At 38.3% G+C, this 20,501-nt stretch overlaps 2 non-coding genes across 2 annotated transcripts; both read right to left on the reverse strand.

The window, feature by feature from the left end:
* Positions 1 to 5,760: 5,760 nt before the first annotated feature.
* On the reverse strand, positions 5,761 to 5,868 carry LOC112731793 (small nucleolar RNA R71). The gene has a single exon (XR_003167552.1). It is a non-coding gene; the product is annotated as a small nucleolar RNA R71 (small nucleolar RNA).
* Positions 5,869 to 16,491: 10,623 nt separating this feature from the next.
* LOC112731329 (small nucleolar RNA R71) lies at positions 16,492 to 16,595 on the reverse strand. The gene has a single exon (XR_003167112.1). It is a non-coding gene; the product is annotated as a small nucleolar RNA R71 (small nucleolar RNA).
* Between the last annotated feature and the right edge of the window lie 3,906 nt (positions 16,596 to 20,501).

The raw sequence follows: 20,501 nt of genomic DNA on the forward strand, positions 1-20,501 counted from the left end.
ATCTGTCGGTTCTCGATCATGTCAGAATAGGATCCATTGATCCTTTTGCGTCTGTCACTACGCCCAACACTCGCGAGTTTGAAGCTCGTCACAGTCATTCAATCCCTGAATCCTACTCGGAATACCACAGACAAGGTTTAGACTTTCCGGATTCTCAAGAATGCTGCTAATGGATTCTAGCTTATACCACGAAGATTCTGATTAAGGAATCCAAGAGATATTCATTCAATCGAAGGTACAACGGAGGTGGTTGCCAGGCACACGTTCATAGGTTGAGGATGATGATGAGTGTCACGGATCATCACATCCATCATATTGAAGTGCGAATGAACATCTTAGATAGAAACAAGCGTGTTCGAATAGAAAACAAAAATAGTTGCATTAATTCATCGAAACACAGCAGAGCTCCTCACCCCCAACAATGGAGTTTAGAGACTCATGCCGTCAAAGAGTACAAAGTTCAGATCTAAAATGTCATGAGGTACGAAATAGACCTCTAAAAGTTGTTTAAATACTAAACTAGTAACCTAGGTTTACAGAAAATGAACAAACTATGATAGATGGTGCAGAAATCCACTTCTGGGGCCCACTTGGTGTGTGCTGGGGCTGAGACTTAAGCTTCTCACGTGCCTAGGCTGTTTCTGGAGTTGAACGCCAGGTTGTAACCTGTTTCTGGCGTTCAACTCCCATTTGTAACCTGTTTCTGGCGTTTGACGCCAGACTGCAACATGGAACTGGCGTTTAACGCCAGTTTACGTCGTCTATCCTTGAGCAAAATATGGACTATTATATATTGCTGGAAAGCCCTGGATGTCCACTTTCCCAAGCAATTAAGAGAGCACCATTTGGAGTTCTGTAGCTCCAGAAAATCCATTTTGAGTACAGGAAGGTCAAAATCCAACAGCATCAGCAGTCCTTTTTCAGCCTGAATCAGATTTTTGCTCAGCTCCCTCAATTTCAGCCAGAAAATACCTGAAATTACAGGAAAACACACAAACTCATAGTAAAGTCCATAAATGTGATTTTTATTTAAAAACTAATAAAAATATAATAAAAACTAACTAAATCATACTAAAAACATACTAAAAACAATGGCAAAAAGCGTATAAATTATCCGCTCATCAGTCTCTTACTCTTCCATATCCTTATTTATTTTATTTAGAGTTCTAATTGGATTATTTTCATGGATTGTTGATAAAGAGGATTACTTTTATTTTTTAATTAATTCAATCTCTATTTTATTTTAATTAATTTATTATGTCTTCTTATATTTTTCTGAGTATTATATCCATGTCAATGGAGTAGACTCCATACTTGACATGGGGGTTGATTTAAAGGAGACACTTGAATTGGAAGGCTTAAGTGTTGATTAATTTGGAAATTGTTGGCTAGTTCTGTATTTATTAACGCTAGACCTTCCCAAGGGAGAGGACTAGGATTTGCGAATAAGGGTTAGCTCAATTACTTGACTTTCCTTTATTTAGTAAGGGTTAACTAAGTGAAACAACAACCTTTTTAATACTGCACTTAAGAGATCCCAACAAGGATAGAACTTCCAATTAATCATTCCCCCAGTCAAGGCTTTTTATTTAGAATATCAATAATTATTCTTAGTTTATTTTTATTGCTTAAATCTACAATTATTTAATTGCTCATTATTCAACTCTCAAAAGTCTCAGAAAATTCCTAATTAATAAAATAGCATACTTTCTCGCAACTCGTTGGGAGACGACCTGGGATTTATACTCCCAGTATTTTTCTATTCTAAAATTTTTGTGACACTCTTTTTAAATTGGTGAGGCGAATTTTAGCTGGTTTAGAGCTATACTTGCAACGCTGTTCTATGATATTTTAATCTCCTAATTGGCCTAACTTCTGCCACGCACCAATGATTCATTCAATGGCCGCCGTATGTGATTAAGTCATGTCCTCTTATCAAGTTAATCTCTTCTCTCTCCATAGCATTTGATGAGCGGATAATTTATACGCTTTTTGGCATTGTTTTTACATAGTTTTTAGTATAGTTTAGTTAGTTTTTAGTATATTTTTATTAGTTTTTAAATAAAAATTACATTTCTGGACTTTACTATGAGTTTGTGTATTTTTCTGTGATTTCAGGTAATTTCTGGCTGAAATTGAGGGACTTGAGCAAAAATCATATTCAGAGGCTGAAGAAGGATTGCAGATGCTGTTGGATTCTGACCTCCCTGCACTCGAAGTGAATTTTATGGAGCTACAGAACTCAAAATGGCGCGCTCTCAATTGCGTTGGAAAGTAGACATCCAGGGCTTTCCAGAAATATATAATAGTCCATACTTTGCCCAAGTTTAGATGACGCAAACTGGCGTTCAACGCCAGCTCTCTGCGCTATTCTGGAGTCAAACGCCAGAAACAGGTTGCAAAGCAGAGTTAAACGCCAGAAACACGTTACAAACTGGCATTTAACTCCAGAAAGAGTCTTTACACATGAAATCTTAATGCTCAGCCCAAGCACACACCAAGTAAGCCCGGGAGTGGATTTCTGCATCATTTACTTATTTCTGTAAACCCTATTAACTAGTGTAGTATAAATAGGACTTTTTACTATTGTATTTACATCTTTAGTTTTAATCTTTGGATTGTCTTTTGATCCTTTGATCATGTTTTGGGGGCTGGCCATTCGGCCATGCGTAGACTTTGTTCTTAAGTATTTTCAACGGTAGAGTTTCTACACACCATAGATTAAGGTGTGGAGCTCTGCTGTTCCTTGAGTATTAATGCAAAGTACTACTGTTTTTCTATTCAATTCAAGCTTATTCCTATTCTAAGATATTCATTCGCACCCAAGAACATGATGAATGTGATGATTATGTGACGCTCACCACCATTCTCACCTATGAATGCGTGCCTAACAACCACTTCCGTTCTACATGAAGACGAGACAGAATGAGTATCTCTTAGATATCTAATACAGGAGACCAAGTCCGAGATATTAGAGTCTTCATGGTATAAGTTAGAACCCATGGATGGCCATTCCTGAGATCCGCAAAGTCTAAACCTTGTCTGTGGTATTCCAAGTAGGATCTGGGAAGCGATGGTTGTGACGAGCTTCAAACTCGCGAGTGTTGGGCGTAGTGACAGATGCAAAAGGATAGTAAATCCTATTCCAGTATGATCGAGAACCAGCAGATGATTAGCCATGCAGTGACAGCGCATTGGACCATTTTCACAGAGAGGACAGGATGTAGCCATTGACAACGGTGATGCCCAACATACAGCTTGCCATGAAAAGGAGTGGGAATGATTGGATGAAGACAGCAGGAAAGCAGAGGTTCAGGAGGAACGAAAGCATCTCTATACGCTTATCTGAAATTCTCACCAATGAATTACATAAGTATCTCTATCCTAGTTTATATTTTAATTATGTTTTAATTATCAATTCTCTATAACCATTTGAATCCGCCTGACTGAGATTTACAAAGTGACCATAGCTTGCTTCAAGCCGACAGTCCCCGTGGGATCGACCCTTACTCACGTAAGGTTTATTACTTAGACGACCCAATGCACTTGCTGGTTAGTTGTGCAAAGTTGTGACAAAGTGTGATTCACGTTTGAGAGCACCAAGTCTTTGGCGCCATTGTTGATGATCACAATTTCGTGCACCAAGTTTTTGGCGCCGTTGCCGGGGATTGTTCGAGTTTGAACAACTAACGGTTCATCTTGTTGCTCAGATTAGGTAATTTTATTTTATTTTTAAGCTTTTTATTTCTTATTTTCGAAAATAATACAAAAAAAAACTTTCTTCTTTTTTGTTTTTCCCAAAATAATTTTCAAAAATACCAAAATTTTTTTTATAAAATCATAAAAACCAAAATTTTGTGTTTCTTGTTTAAGTCTTGTGTCAATTTTTAGGTTTGGTGTCAATTGCATCTTTTTAATTTCATAAAAATTTTTGAAAATCCATGCATTGCATTCTTCATGATTTTCAAGTTGTTCTTGGTAAGTCTTCTTGTTTGATCTTTAAAATTTCTTGTTTTGTGTCTTTTCTTGTTTTTCATATGCATTTTCAATTTGTTAGTGTCTAAAGTTTGAAAATTTCTAAGTTTGGTGTCTAGCATGTTCTTCTTTTCTTCAAAATTTTCAAAAATAAGTTCTTGGTGTTCATCTTGATATTCAAAGTGTTCTTGGTGTTCATCTTGACACTCATAGTGTTCTTGCATGCATCTTTTATTTTAATCCAATGTTTTCATGTTTTGCATCAATTTTATGTTTTTCTCTTTCTTCATTAAAATTCAAAAATAAAAAAAATATCTTTCCCCTTTTCACTCATAAAATTCGAAAATTTGAGTTGACTTTTTCAAAATTTTTTAAAATCTATTTGTTTTCTGAGTCAAATCAAATTTTCAATTTAAAAAATTCTATCTTTTTCAAATCTTTTTCAAAAGTCAAATCTTTTTCATTTCTCTTTCATAATTTTTGAAAATTTCAAATTGATTTTCAAAAATCTTTTTCTGATTTTTATTTCATATTTTCAAAATTAATGCTAACAATTAATGTGATTGATTCAAAAATTTTAAGTTTGTTACTTGCCTAGTAAGAAAGGTTCAATCTTCAATTTAAAAATCCTATCTTTTTGTTTCTTGTTAGTCAAGTAATCGACTTTAATTTTCAAAATCAAATCTTTTTAATTTTTTTTCAAATCTTTTTCAAAATAAGTTTCGATCACATCTTTTTCAAAATTAATTTCAAAATCTTTTCTAACTTGTTTTCTAACTTCTTATCTTTTCAAAATTGATTTTCAAATCTTTTTCAATTAATCTTATCTTTTTGTTTGATTCATATCTTTTTCAAAACTACCTAACTAACTCTCCTTTTCTAATTTTCGAAAATCCCTTCCCTCTTTTTCAAAATTTCTTTTTTTATTAACTAATTATTTTAAATTTTAATTTAATTTAATTTTTCTTCTTTTTTATTTTCGAATTTTAATTTTAAATTTAAATTAAAAACAAAAATATTTTTCTTTTCTTTACAAATGATTTTCGAAAATTCTTCTCCCTCATCTCTTTCTAATTATTTATTTATTTACTAACACTTCTCTTCATCTAAGAATTCGAACCTACTCCTCTCCCCTATGTTTGAATTCTTATCTTTTCCTTCTTCTATTCTTATCTTCTTCTACTCACATAAAGGAATCTCTATACTGTGACATAGAGGATTCCATATTTTCTTTTCTGTTTTCTTCTTTTTCATATGAGCAGGAACAAGGATAAGAACATTCTTGTTGAGGCTGATCCTGAACCTGAAAGGACTCTGAAGAGGAAGCTAAGGGAAGCCAAAGCACAACTCTCTAGAGAAAATCTGACAGAAATTTTTGAAAAAGAAGGACACATGGCCGTAAATAATAACAATGCAAGGAAGATGCTTGATGACTTTACTGCACCAAATTCCAACTTATATGGAAGAAGCATCTCAATCCCTGCCATTGGAGCAAACAATTTTGAGCTAAAGCCTCAATTAGTTTCTCTGATGCAACAGAACTGCAAGTTTCATGGACTTCCATCAGAAGATCCTTTTCAGTTCTTAACTGAATTCTTGCAGATCTGTGATACTGTTAAGACCAATGGGGTTGATCACGAGGTCTACAAGCTTATGCTTTTCCCGTTTTCTATAAGAGACAGAGCTAGAATATGGTTGGACTCTCAACCTAAGGATAGCCTAAACTCTTGGGATAAGCTGGTCACGGCTTTCTTAGCCAAGTTCTTTCCTCCTCAAAAGCTTAGCAAGCTTAGAGTGGATGTTCAAACCTTCAAACAGAAGGAAGGTGAATCCCTCTATGAAGCTTGGGAGAGATACAAGGAACTGACAAAAAAGTGTCCTTCTGACATGCTTTCAGAATGGACCATCCTGGATATATTCTATGATGGTCTGTCTGAATTATCAAAGATGTCATTGGACCATTCTGCAGGAGGATCCATTCACCTAAAGAAAACGCCTGCAGAAGCTCAGGAACTCATTGACATGGTTGCAAATAACCAGTTCATGTACACTTCTGAAAGGAATCCTATGAGTAATGGGACACCTCAAAGGAAGAAAGTTCTTGAAATTGATACTCTGACTGCCATATTGGCTCAAATATTGACTCAGCAAGTCAATATAATTTCTCAGAGTCTGAATAGAATGCAAGCTGCATCCAACATTACTCAAGAGGCATCTTCTGTAGAAGAAGCTTATGATCCTGAGAACCCTGCAATAGCAAAGGTGAATTACATGGGTGAACCCTATGGAAACACCTATAATCCCTCATGGAGAAATCATCCAAATTTCTCATGGAAAGATCAACAAAAGCCTCAACAAGGCTTTAATAATGGTGGAAGAAACAGGTTTAGCAATAGCAAGCCTTTTCCATCATCCACTCAGCAACAGACAGAGAATTTTGAGCAGAATCTATCTAGCTTAGCAAATATAGTCTCTGATCTATCTAAGGCCACTTTAAGTTTCATGAATGAAACAAGGTCCTCCATTAGAAATTTGGAGGCACAAGTGGGCCAGCTGAGTAAAAGAGTCACTAAAACTCCTCCTAGTACTCTCCCAAGCAATATAGAAGAAAATCCAAAGAGAGAGTGCAAGGCCATTGATTTGACCATCATGGCCGAACCTACAAGGGAGGAGGAGGACGTGAATCCCAGTGAGGAAGACCTCCTGGGACGTTCAGTGACCAATAAGGAGTTTTTCTTTGAGGAACCAAAGGAATCTGAGGCTCATCTAGAGACCATAGAGATTCCATTGAACCTCCTTCTGCCCTTCATGAGCTCTGATGAGTGTTCATCCTCTGAAGAGGATGAAGACCTTACTGAAGAGCAAGTTGCTAAGTACCTTGGTGCAATCATGAAGCTGAATGCCAAATTATTTGGTAATGAGACTTGTGAAGATGAACCTCCCTTGCTCACCAATGAACTGAATGCATTGGATAGGCAGAAATTACCTCAAAAGAAACAGGATCCTAGTAAATTCCTAATTCCCTATAACATAGGTACCATGACCTTTGAGAAGGCTCTGTGCGACCTGGGGTCAGGAATAAACTTAATGCCACTCTCTGTAATGGAGAAACTTGGGATCTTTGAGGTGCAAGCTGCCAGAATCTCATTAGAGATTACAGACAACTCAAGAAAACAGGCTTATGGACTAGTAGAGGACGTGTTAGTAAAGGTTGAAGGCCTTTACATCCCTGCTGATTTCATAATCCTAGACACTGGGAAGGATGAGGATGAATCCATCATCCTTGGAAGACCCTTCTTAGCCACAGCAAGAGCTGTGATTGATGTGGACAGAGAAGAATTGATCCTTCAACTGAATGAGGACATCCTTGTGTTTAAAACTCAAGGATCTCCTTCTGTTACCATGAAGAGGAAGCATGAAAAGCTTCTCTCACTGCAGAGTCAACCAAAGCCCCCACAGTCAAACTCTAAGTTTGGTGTTGGGAGGTCCCAATAATGCTCTGAACATCTGTGAGGCTCCATGAGTGCTCACTGTCAAGCTATTGACATTAAAGAAGTGCTTGTTGGGAGGCAACCCAATGTTATTTAATTATATCTATTTTATTTTTTTTATTTCTATTTTGTGTTTTATTAGGTTGATGATCATGTGGAGTCACAAAAACTACAAAAAAAATTCAAAAATAAAATGAAAAACAGCATAAAAAATAGCACACCCTGGAGGAGGAGCATTCTGGCATTTAAACGCCAGAAACAAGCATCTTTCTAGTGTTTAACGCCAGAAACAAGCACCAAGCTGGTGTTTAACGCCAGAAACAAGCATTTACCTGGCGTTAAACGCCAGAAACAGGCTACTTTTGGGTGTTTAACGCCAAAAACAGGCAGCAGTCTGGCGTTAAACGCCAGGATTGCACAGCAAGGGTGTTTTGCACACCTAAATAGAGCAGGGATGTTAAGTCCTTGACCCCTCTGGATCTGTAGACCCCACAGGATCCCCACCTACCACACCTCTTCTTCTCTCCTCTTCACACCTTTTCATAATACTCTTCCCCAAAATAACCTCCACCAATCACCTCCATTACTCCTCCAAAACCTTCATACAACCCACCTACACCCACCCACTCAAATTCAAACCATCACTCCTTCCTTTTCACACATCATAACCACCTAAAACCCCCTTGGCCGAACCACTTACACCTCTCCATCTCATCTATTTTCTTCTTCTTCTACTTCCTCTTCTCTTCTTTTGCTCGAGGACGAGCAAACCTTCTAAGTTTGGTGTGGTAAAAGCGTTGCTTTTTGGTTTTCCATAACCATTTATGACACCTAAGGCCAGAGAAACCTCTAGAAAGAGGAAAGGGAAGGCAAAAGCTTCCATCTCTGAGTCATGGGAGATGGAGAGATCCATCTCAAAAGTCCATCACTAAGAAAAGGATGGAGCAAACAAGAGATCATGGACCTCAACAAGAGTATGAGGAAATTCCTCACCATGAAATTCCTGAGATGCCTCAGGGGATGCACTTCCCTCCACAAAAGTATTGGGAGCAAATCAACACCTCCCTAGGAGAATTAAGCTCCAACATGGGACAACTAAGGATGGAGCACCAAGAGCACTCCATCATTCTCCATGAGATTAGAGAAGATCAAAGAGCTATAAGGGAGGAGCAACAAAGGCAAGGAAGAGACATAGAGTAGCTCAAGAGCACCACTGGTTCTTCAAGAAGAGGAAGACGCCACCCTCACTAAGGTGGACCCGTTCCTTAATCTCCTTGTTCTTATTTTCCTGTTTTTCGTTTACTATGCTTTATGTTTATTTATGTTTGTGTCTTATTACATGATCACTAGTGTCTAAGTGTCTATGCCTTAAAGTTATGAATGTCCTATGAATCCATCACATTTCTTAAATGAAAAATGTTCCAAAAATAAAAGAACAAGAAGTACATGATTTCAAATTCATCCTTGAAATTAGTTTAATTATTTTGATGTGGTGACAATACTTTTTGTTTTCTGAATGAATGCTTGAACAGTGCATATGTCTTTTGATATTGTTGTTTATGAATGTTAAATATGTTGGCTCTTGAAAGAATGATGAAAAGGAGACATGTTATTTGATAATCTGAAAAATCATAAAAATGATTCTTGAAGCAAGAAAAAGCAGTGAATACAAAAGCTTGCGAAAAAAAAGAGAAAAAGAAAAAGAAAAAGCAAGCAGAAAAAGCCAAAAGCTCTTTAAACCAAAAGTCAAGAGCAAAAAGCCAATAGCCCTTAAAACCAAAAGGCATGGGTAATAAAAGGATCCAAGGCTTTGAGCATCAGTGGATAGGAGGGCCTAAAGGAATAAAATCCTGGTCTAAGCGGCTAAACCGAGCTGTCCCTAACCATGTGCTTGTGGCGTGAAGGTGTCAAGTGAAAACTTGAGATTGAGCGGTTAAAGTCGAGGTCCAAAGCAAAAAGAAGAGTGTGCATAAGAACCCTGGACACCTCTAATTGGGGACTTTAGCAAAGCTGAGTCACAATCAGAAAAGGTTCACCCAGTTATGTGTCTGTGACATTTATGTATCCGGTGGTAATACTGGAAAACAAAGTGCTTAGGACCACGGCCAAGACTCATAAGGTAGCTGTGTTCAAGAATCAACATACTGAACTAGGAGAATCAATAACATTATCTGAACTCTGAGTTCCTATAGATGCCAATCTTTCTGAACTTCAATGGATAAAGTGAGATGCCAAAACTATTCAAGAGGCAAAAAGCTACTAATCCCGCTCATCTGATTGGAGCTAAGTTTCAATGATATTTTGGAATTTATAGTATATTCTCTTCTTTTTATCCTATTTTATTTTCAGTTTCTTGGGGACAAGCAACAATTTAAGTTTGGTGTTGTGATGAGCGGATAATTTATACGCTTTTTGGCATTGTTTTGACATAGTTTTTAGTATAATTTAGTTAGTTTTTAGTATATTTTTATTAGTTTTTAAATAAAAATCACATTTCTAGACTTTACTATGAGTTTGTGTTTTTCTGTGATTTCAGGAAATTTCTGGCTGAAATTGAGGGACTTGAGCAAAAATCAGATTCAGAGGCTGAAGAAGGACTGCAGATGCTGTTGGACTCTGACCTTCCTGCACTCGAAGTGGATTTTCTGGAGCTACAAAAATTCAAATGGCGCGCTCTCAAATGCGTTGAAAAGTAGACATCCAGGGCTTTCCAGAAATATATAATAGTCCATACTTTGCCTCATTTTAGATGATGCAAACTGGCGTTCAACGCTAGCTCTCTGCCCTATTCTGGAGTCAAACGCCAGAAACAGGTTGCAAAGTAGAGTTAAACGCCAGAAACACGTTACAAACTGGCGTTTAACTCCAAAAAGAGTCTCTACAAATTAAAGCTTAATGCTCAGCCCAAGCACACACCAAGTGGGCCCGAAAGTGGATTTTTGCATCATTTACTTATTTCTGTAGACCCTAGTAACTAGTTTAGTATAAATAGGACTTTTTACTATTATATTTACATCTTTAGTTTTAATCTTTGGATTGTCTTTTGATCCTTTGATCACGTTTTGGGGGCTGGCCATTTGGCCATGTGTAGACTTTGTTCTTATGTATTTTCAATGGTAGAGTTTCTACACACCATAGATTAAGGTGTGGAGCTCTGCTGTTCCTTGAGTATTAATGCAAAGTACTACTGTTTTTCTATTCAATTCAAGCTTATTCCTATTCTAAGATATTCATTCGCACCCAAGAACATGATGAATGTGATGATTATGTGACGCTCATCACCATTCTCACCTATGAACGCGTGCCTGACAACCACTTCCGTTCTACATGAAGACGAGACAGAATGAGTATCTCTTAGATATCTAATACAGGGGACCGAGTCTGAGATATTAGAGTTTTCATGGTATAAGTTAGAACCCATGGATGGCCATTCCTGAGATCCGGAAAGTCTAAACTTTGTCTGTGGTATTTCGAGTAGGAACTGGGAAGGGATGGCTGTGACGAGCTTCAAACTCGCGAGTGCTGGGCGTAGTGACAGACGCAAAAGGATAGTAAATCCTATTCCAGTATGATCGAGAACCGACAGATGATTAGCCATGCAGTGACAGCGCATTGGACCATTTTCACAGAGAGGACGGGATGTAGCCATTGACAACGGTGATGCCCAACATACAGCTTGCCATGAAAAGGAGTAGGAATGATTGGATGAAGATAGCAGGAAAGCAGAGGTTCAAGAGGAACGAAAGTATCTCTATACGCTTATCTGAAATTCTCACCAATGAATTACATAAATATCTCTATCCTAGTTTATATTTTAATTATGTTTTAATTATCAATTCTCTATAACCATTTGAATCCGCCTGACTGAGATTTACAAAGTGACCATAGCTTGCTTCAAGCCGACAGTCTCCGTGGGATCGTCCCTTACTCACGTAAGGTTTATTACTTGGACGACCCAGTGCACTTGCTGGTTAGTTGTGCGAAGTTGTGACAAAGTGTGATTAACGTTTGAAAGCACCAAGTCTTTGGCGCCATTGTTGATGATCACAATTTCGTGCACCAGCAGTCCACCATATCCGAGTAACTCATGTCCTCTCATCAAGTTAACTCATGGTTTCTCACTATAGCCGATGATGAAGCACTAAGCAATCCATTCTCCTTCGCGATCCTACTCAAAACACTACAGACAAGGTCAGATCTTCTGGATCAGAGAATGTTGCTTTTCTGACTCTATCCTTAGCGCCACAGAGACCTCAGTAACCCACGGTCAACGGGATCTTATGTCACATATCCAAAGTTGCCCAGGTACTCTCTTGGAATCTGCAATGCAATCACTAGCTTTAGCTCAATGCTATTCGAGTTGGGACTCGCACGGAACCCAAGTAGAACAAGGATGAATGTCATGTTTCATCTTCAATTCATAAGATGAAGAACGAGAATGCATAAGAGAATAGAATCTAGCATATTGAAATAGAAACAGTAATATTATTAATCCATGAGAATCAGGAGAGCTCCTAACCCTAACTTATGAGGTTTAGTTGCTCATAGCTTACAGAAAAATAGTGAAAGGTTCAAAAAAAGGGTGGAAGAAGATTCAAAAGTCCCTAAACATGAGTGATCTTCTTCTATATATACTAATCTAATAACTAGAGATTACAAAAATAAGATAAGCTAGACTCTTGGTGCGAAAATCCACTTCTTGGGCCCACTTGGTGAGTGTTTGGGCTGACCTTGGAATGACTCCACATGCTGGGACTCCTCTTGGGATGTTGGACGCCAGGCTTGCTCTCTTTTGGGCAGCCAAACGCCGTTTCGCTCCTTCTGGGGCGTTGAAACGCCAGACAGGGGGTCAGGTGGGCGTTTAACGCCCATTTTGGGCCATCATCTCTAAAGATAAGTATAAACCATTATATATTGCTGGAAATCCTGGGATGTTAGCTTTCCAATACCGTTAAAAGCGCGTTAATTAAACCTTTGTAGCTCCAGAAATGCTCATTTGAATGCACAGAGGTTAGAATCTGACAGCATCTGCAGTCCTTTCTCTGTCTCTGAATCAGACTTCTCCAAAACTTGCCAGAATCACCCAAAAACCACCTAAAAACATAGGAAAAACACAAAAACTCAAAGTAGCATCCAAAAAGTGATTTTTGCACTAAAAGCTACTAAAACTTAATAAAATTCAACAAAACATAACTAAAAACTCTATGAAAATAATGCCAAAAAGCGTATAAAATATCTGCTCATCAGAATACCAAACTTAAACTGTTGCTTGTCCCCAAGCAACCAAAAATAGAGTAGGATAAGGAAGAAGAGATGGAGACAATAGATCTCAGAGTTTTCAATGAAGCTCAGTTCCAATTTATGAGCGGGGCTAGTAGCCATTTACTTCTAAATAGTTTTGGCATCTCACTTTCCTTTGAAGCTCAGAAGTATTGACATCTTTAGGAACTCAGAATCCGAATGATATCATTGATTTTCTTAGTTCAGATTTTCTTGATTCTTGAACACAGCTTCTTTTCGGGGCTAGTAGCTATTTACTTCTGAATAGTTTTGGCATCTCACTTTCCTTTGAAGCTCAGAAGTATTGACATCTTTAGAAACTCAGAATCCGGATGATATCATTGAGTTTCTTAGTTCATCTTTTCGTGATTCTTGAACACATCTTCTTTTTTAGCTTGGCTGTGACCTTAAGCGATTTGTTTTCCAATATTACCACTAGATACATAAACGCCACAGGCACTTGATGCCAAGGCATCTTAGGCTAGTTTCACTAGCATTTTTCTGTTAGTTTTAGTTGTTTTATGCATTTTCTTGAGCTTAAAGTAACCAAAAATGGTTAAATGAAGAACAAAGCAATGAGCCATCCAAACAGTATGATTTTTATGCAAATTCCATGAGTTTTAGTTATATTACTTGAATGCTATGAATGGAAGATTTCTCATGAAATTTTGCAAGACTTTGATGCAATTGTTTGGATGATTTCAGGGAAGAAGAGGCTAAGCAAGGAAGCAACAAAATCAATAAAGGAAGCTTGAATATCACATGTGGAGTTTAAGTTCCAGTTTAAGCCTAAACTGGAGCTTAAACGCCAGAATCATGAAGGCTAAGAAATGCTGGAATTGAAGTTTAACCTCCAGTTTAACCTTAAACTGGAGGTTAAACGCCAGAATGAAAGACTCACCAAAGAAGCATTTCCACGTTTAACCTCCAGTTTAACCTCAAACTGGAGGTTAAACGCCAGAATTGAGAATGCCACTCAGGAAGGAGTCCACGTTTAACCTCCAGTTTAACCTTAAACTGGAGGTTAAACGCCAGAATGGGAAAAGCACCAGGGAGCCATTTCCACGTTTAAGCTCCAGTTTGACCTCAAACTGGAGCTTAAACGTGTTCGACCAAGTTTTCCCCTCCAGGGTTGCTCTCTCCATTTCCACGTTTAAGCTCCAGTTTGACCTCAAACTGGAGCTTAAACGTGTTCGACTCCTCCAGGGCTACCCTTCTAAGCTTCCACGTTTAACCTCCAGTTTAACCTTAAACTGGAGGTTAAACGTGTTCGACCTCCAGGATGCCTCCTTCCATTTCCACGTTTAACCTCCAGTTTAACCTTAAACTGGAGGTTAAACGTGTTCGACCTCCAGGGCTGCCCTTCCTATCTCCACGTTTAAGCTTCAGTTTAACCTTAAACTGAAGCTTAAACGTGTTCGACTACATGACTCTCCAGGGCTGCCTTCTTCCATTTCCACGTTTAAGCTTCAGTTTAACCTTAAACTGAAGCTTAAACGTGCTTCTACAAAAGGCCTCACTGGAAATGTCTGGCGTTTAAGCTGCAGTTTAAGCTTAAACTGCAACTTAAACGCTACTCTTGGAAAAGGTTTCTGGGCCAAAAATATTTCGGTTTAAGTTAGTCTTTGAGCACAAACATTAACTTAAACTTACTCTGGTGTGAAACCCAATTGAATATCATGGTTTATGGGATTGGGCCTGAAGGATTGATGAGTTTGAAATTTCAATTTATTGAGTCATGTGTCATTATTTGATTATCACTAAGTTGGCTCAATGAATGTTACAGAATTTGGATCAGCAACCTCATCAAGATTATGGATCATAAACCCAAGGCAAAAGGAAAGCAGGGAGAGGCCTCAAAGCCCAAGAAGCACAACAGAAGCTCAATATAGAAAGTGTATAAATAGGATAGAATTTAAGTGAGAAGGGGTCTTTACCTTTTGATTTTAGCTAGTTTTCATATCTTTGTAATTGAATTCAGAGCTATGACTCACTAAACCCCTTTCATTGGGTTAGGGAGCTCTATTGTAATTCAATGAATCAATAATAGTTTATCTTCTTCTTCAATCTTTTCTCTTGAATTTTGTTAGAAAGCTTCTCGTTCTAATTCCATTGGGTAGTTGTCTTGGGAAAGAAACTACCCATAATTGGAATCCTTCGGAACCTTGGGAAAGGAATGGAGGATTCATGCTAGAGAAGCTTTCTCACAGTGAATTGGATTGGGGTTTGGATGGATATTGTGACATGTAATCCTACCAAATTGTGGTTCATGAAACTGTGTGGTATAATCAGTGATCGAGCATCATCTCTTCTTATGAACATTTAAACCAAGGGATTGGGAATTTGTTTATTTTTTAAAGAGAATTGGTGAGCCAAGGGTTTGGGATCCAATCATATAAGATTGCCAAGCAAAATTTAATGAACGCATTGGTTGAGGAAGAGATATACATGTTTTGATTCGGAGATCTCAATATCTCCTAACACCCAATGAATTCCTCATTTCTGATTTCCACTTTCTTTTACATTTTGCAACTCAATTCATGCAATCACCCCCACTCCCTTTTAATTTTCAGCAATTTAGCTTCTTCTCTTTAATTCATGCAATTTAAGATTCCGCCATTTAAATTCCTTGTCATTTCAATTTCTTGTCATTTACGTTTCCCGCCAATTTTACATTCCGCAATTCTCATCTAAATCTTGATTCCGCTCAACTAGAACACACTTTCAATCCGAATTGCTCACTCAACCAATCCTTGTGGGATTTGACCTCACTCTATTGTGAGTTTTTACTTGACGATAACCGGTGCACTTGCCGGAAGGAATTTTGCCGATCGTGCAATTTCCTAAATCGTAGCATAACAAGTTTATGCGCATCAAGTTTATGGCGCCGTTGCCGGGGATTGGTTTTCGATTAACAATTCTCCAATTGGAAGTTAACTAGATTGAGCATTTTTTTTTGTTTTGATTAATTCAGTATAAGTTACTTGTTGAATTCTAATTCCTGCACTCTGTTACATGCTTTCTTTCTTTATGCCTTTAAATTCAAGCAACTAACTCACTGACTCACTAACTGTTTGAATTAATTCCTCAATTGCTCTAACCATACTCTTCCATTAACCAAGAGTATTTCACTTGTTTGTTGCCTGTGCTGTGTTCTTGTATGACAGGTAGGAGAGGAGAGACATTAACTCCTCCATATACCGAACCAGAGAGGACCCTTCATAGACTGAGAAGGGAAGCAAGAGGGAAGAGAGTACTGGTAGAAGAGGAATCTGAAGGAGAATCTGAGGACAATTTTGAGGAAGCTCTAGACCTCAACATGGAGAGAGAAGTTCACAACCATGAGAGAGCTAATGGAAACAATGCTATTCCTGAGAGGAGGGTTCTTAGTTCATACATAAACCCAACCTCTGGGAATTGTGGTAGCAGCATTCAGAAACCACCCATTCAGGCCAACAATTTTGAGCTCAAACCACAGCTAATATCACTTGTGGAGAATCATTGTTCATTTGGTGGGAGTGCTAATGAAGATCCCAACCAACATCTCACAAAATTCCTGAGAATTTGTGACACTGTGAAGTCCAATGGAGTCCAGGAAGATGCCTATAAACTGCTTTTGTTCCCATTTTCACTTAGGGACAAAGCAGCTAAGTGGCTGGAATCATTCCCAAGGGGAAGTCTAACAACATGGGATGAGGTGGAAAGCAAGTTTCTGGCACGTTTCTACCCCCCACAAAAGGTCAATAGGCTTCGATCTGAGGTTCAGACTTTTAGACAACAAGATGGTGAAACTCTCTACGAGGCATGGGAGAGATTCAAGGATTTGACAAGGAAATGCCCACCAGACATGTTCCATGACTGGGTGCAATTGCATATTTTCTATGATGGACTCTCTTATGAATCAAGGAAGGCTGTAGACCATTCATCAGGAGGTTCATTGAACAGGAAAAAGACTGTGGAAGAAGCCATTGAAGTGATTGAGACAGTGGCTGAGAATGAGTACTACTATGCATCAGAGAGGCACAACACTAAGGGAGTCATGGAGCTGAACCATGTTGATACAATTCTAGCCCAAAACAAAGTGTTTGCCAAGCAACTAGCAGAGCTTACCAGGCAATTAGAAACAAAGCAAGTGGCTGCAATACACACACAAGATCAAGAGGAAGTAAGCAATGAAGGAGGTGATTGGGATGAGGCCAACTATGTGGGAAACCAACAAAGACAATCATATGATCCACACTCCAACACTTACAACCCAGGATGGAAAAATCACCCAAACTTTGGGTGGGGGAACCAACAAACCCAACCACAAAACCACAAACCTTACAACCACAACCCACATAACAATCCCACATACCAAAACTCCAACCAAAGATCATACCAAGCCACACAAAACACTTACTCCCAACCACCATATCATGGCCAAAATAATCAACCTACCCAACCTAATCCGAACCAACAATTTCAAGATCAATTAAACCGGATAGAAGGAATGATGGCAACCATGAGTCAAGACATAACCGAATTGAAAAGCTTCAGGGATGATGTGAGAGCTACCTTAAGGAACCATGGTGAAAAACTCAAGAGGATGGAGTCTCAAGTAGGAGAGCTATCTCAGCAGGCCCCCAAATCAACTGCAGTGTTCCCTAGTGACACAGAAAAGAATCCAAAAGGGGAACAAAAGAGAGTGAGATGGGAAGAATGCAAGGCCATCACCATATTGAAGGAAGAAGAAGGAATAAGACCCTCAAAACAGGAGCCAGAAATCTTGAAGGAAGGTGTGGAGGAAGCTAAGCAGGAAAGTGAAACTGAGCAAGCCAAGGAACTGCAAAAAGGCACGCTGGAAATATACCAACCAAAAGCACCATTTCCTCAGAGGTTAGGAAGAAGTGAAAAGGGGAGAACCTATTCAAGGTTTTTAGAGACATTTAAGTCTCTCCATGTCAATATTCCCTTTCTTGAGATTCTCCATCAAATGCCTACACACATCAAGTATTTAAAGGAATTGTTGAGCAAGAAAAGAGTTTTGAAGGGAGGACAAACGGTAACAATGAACAAAGAATGCAGTGCTCTCATCAAGAAGGACACAGTCTCTAAGAAAACAGACCCAGGAAGTTTTCATATTCCTTGCATCATAGGAGAAACAAAAATTGATAGAGGATTCTGTGATCTAGGAGCTAGCATAAATGTGATGCCTCTAACTCTTATGAAGAGGCTACAACTGAATGAGGTGAGATCCACTGATGTAATCATACAACTGGCTGACAAAACTCAGAAGCAAGCTGAAGGGGTAGTTGAGAATGTGCTGGTGAAAGTGGGAAATTATTTTTTCCCCACAGACTTTGTCATTTTGGACATGGAGGAAAGCTACCTACACCCCATCATTCTGGGGAGGCCATTTCTAGCCACTGCTAGAGCACTCATAGATGTAGAACAAGGAGAGCTAATTTTGAGAATACATGATGAACAACTCATTTTCAATGTTTTCAAACCTGCATCTGAGCCTGAACCAGAACATGAAAAGCCTAAGGATGAGAGTAGCCATCTGTGTTTGGAGGAAAGCAATCCGGCAGCTGAAACTCTGAAACAGTCCTTGGAAAGCAAACAAGAATTGCAAGAGTTAAAGCCACAAGAATCAATAGAAACAGATCAGAAGGATCCTCCCGACATAAGGGTCAATGAAGAAAGCTTCAAGAGAAAGGGAAGAATTGTAAAGAAATTGCCAAGAGGGTGGAGAAACAAGAAAATTCCCACTGAAGGTTTCTCTCCGGGAGACAAAGTGATATCAAGTCATTATCTGCCAATCCCACCTGGCCTCAAAACAATTCCTTCCCAGCACCCTCAAGTGTTCACAATCAGGAAAGTTCTTTCTATGGAACATTTAGAGGTCATGAAGGAATCAAGTGGGGACGTTTGCATAGTGAGAGGAGAAGACGTCAAGCACTACAATCCACCCTAACAAGGGACAACCGTCAAGCTAATGACGTTAAAGAAGCGCTTGTTGGGAGGCAACCCAACCTGAGGTGATACCCTTTTGCTGTTTCTTTTATTTGTTTCAATAAAAAGGGTGAAAGAGTTTCTATGCATTGCAAAGAATTAAGTTTGGTGTTTCACACCAAACAATGAATTCGTGGATCAATAATTCAAAGGGGAATGTGTGACTCTAAGTTTGGTGTTCCACCATAAAGATCAACTGAACACAACAACCTTTGAATTATATGAAAGGAACAACCATTCTAAGCAGTCACAGAAATGCTTAAAACCCTTAGCAGCAACTTCATTCCAAAGAGAACTCAAGGATTCAAAGCACAGAGAAGTAAGTGGGAGACTAAGTTTGGTGTTCACACACCAACTTAAGACTCAGATACTTACCCACACATAGTTGAGCTAACCACTCAAGTGCTTGAGAAGCAAGCAACTTCATCACTCTTTGCAGGAAAGGAAACAAGGATCTTAAAGCATGAAGCAACATTTAGGAGAAGAAGGAGAAATCAAATTGTTTCCTAGCAACAAAGAGAAAAAGGAATTTCACAAGGTGGTATTGTTCCTTGATAATTCTTTAAAAAGGGCAAACAAAAGCATGCTTGTTCTGGTTTAAACTGTGAATGTTGAATCTTTCTGGAATGTGAAGTATTTAGTATATCTGTCTGTTTATTGCTTTGAATAAAGTGAATGCCTAGATATTTGGATATAACTTCACCATCTTAAACAAATGCTTGCCATGCTTGTTCTGTTTCCAAAAATAAAAGAAAAGTTTGAACAAAAGTGACTTGGCTCAATTAGTAACAAATCAAGTAGAATTAAGTGGTGGTATGCATGCTTGATTGTTAAGTCACATCACTGGAAATAGAGTGTAGAATTATCATTTTTATGTAGAAATTGAAAACTGTCTATGGATCTTGATGAATAAATGTCTTTGGCCATGAAAAAGAAAGAAAAAGAAGAAGAAAAAGCCAATGAAAAAGGCAACCAAAAAGCAGAAAAATTGAGAAAATAAGCTAGGCACCAATGGTTTGAACTTCTGAGACAAATGCCTGTGGTGTTTATGTATTAAGGATATGCTTGGATGAATAGGTTCTGAGGAGTGTTTCAACACTTGGTAACTTGGGTTAACTAACCCGGGATTATCAACCAAAAGTCCATTATCAAGAGCAACCTAAATACAAAACATTTAGTCACACAAAGAGGTGCTGGGCACCAATGTCTCAAGAAGAAATGTGAACTAAAATGCCTAAAGTGGAGATGTGTAGTGCACTGATAAGAAAAAGAAAACGCCAAAGGCTTGTGCAACACATGACACTAAGCAAACAAGGAGCAAAGGAGCTCTAAGAAAAAGAAAAGAAAAACAAAGAAGAGAAAAGTGCCAAAGACATAAGAATAACAAGAGGCCATAGCAGTGTTTGATGGATGCAATGAAAAAGTGATAATCTTACCTGATAAGTATGAAAAAGTGATGCTGCAACTTTCTGCATAAAACCCTTCTGATGAACTTCAAATGCTTGCTAATATAGCCAATGTAATTGCTTTTTGTCTCATACTTTCTTCTCAAATAACTCAGGACTTGCTTAGGGACAAGCAAGTATTAAGTTTGGTGTTGTGATGCCAAGGCATCTTAGGCTAGTTTCACTAGCATTTTTCTGTTAGTTTTAGTTGTTTTATGCATTTTCTTGAGCTTAAAGTAACCAAAAATGGTTAAATGAAGAACAAAGCAATGAGCCATCCAAACAGTATGATTTTTATGCAAATTCCATGAGT

The sequence above is a fragment of the Arachis hypogaea genome, chromosome 12 (genome assembly GCF_003086295.3).
Source record: "Arachis hypogaea cultivar Tifrunner chromosome 12, arahy.Tifrunner.gnm2.J5K5, whole genome shotgun sequence".
NCBI classification, from domain to species: domain Eukaryota; kingdom Viridiplantae; phylum Streptophyta; class Magnoliopsida; order Fabales; family Fabaceae; genus Arachis; species Arachis hypogaea.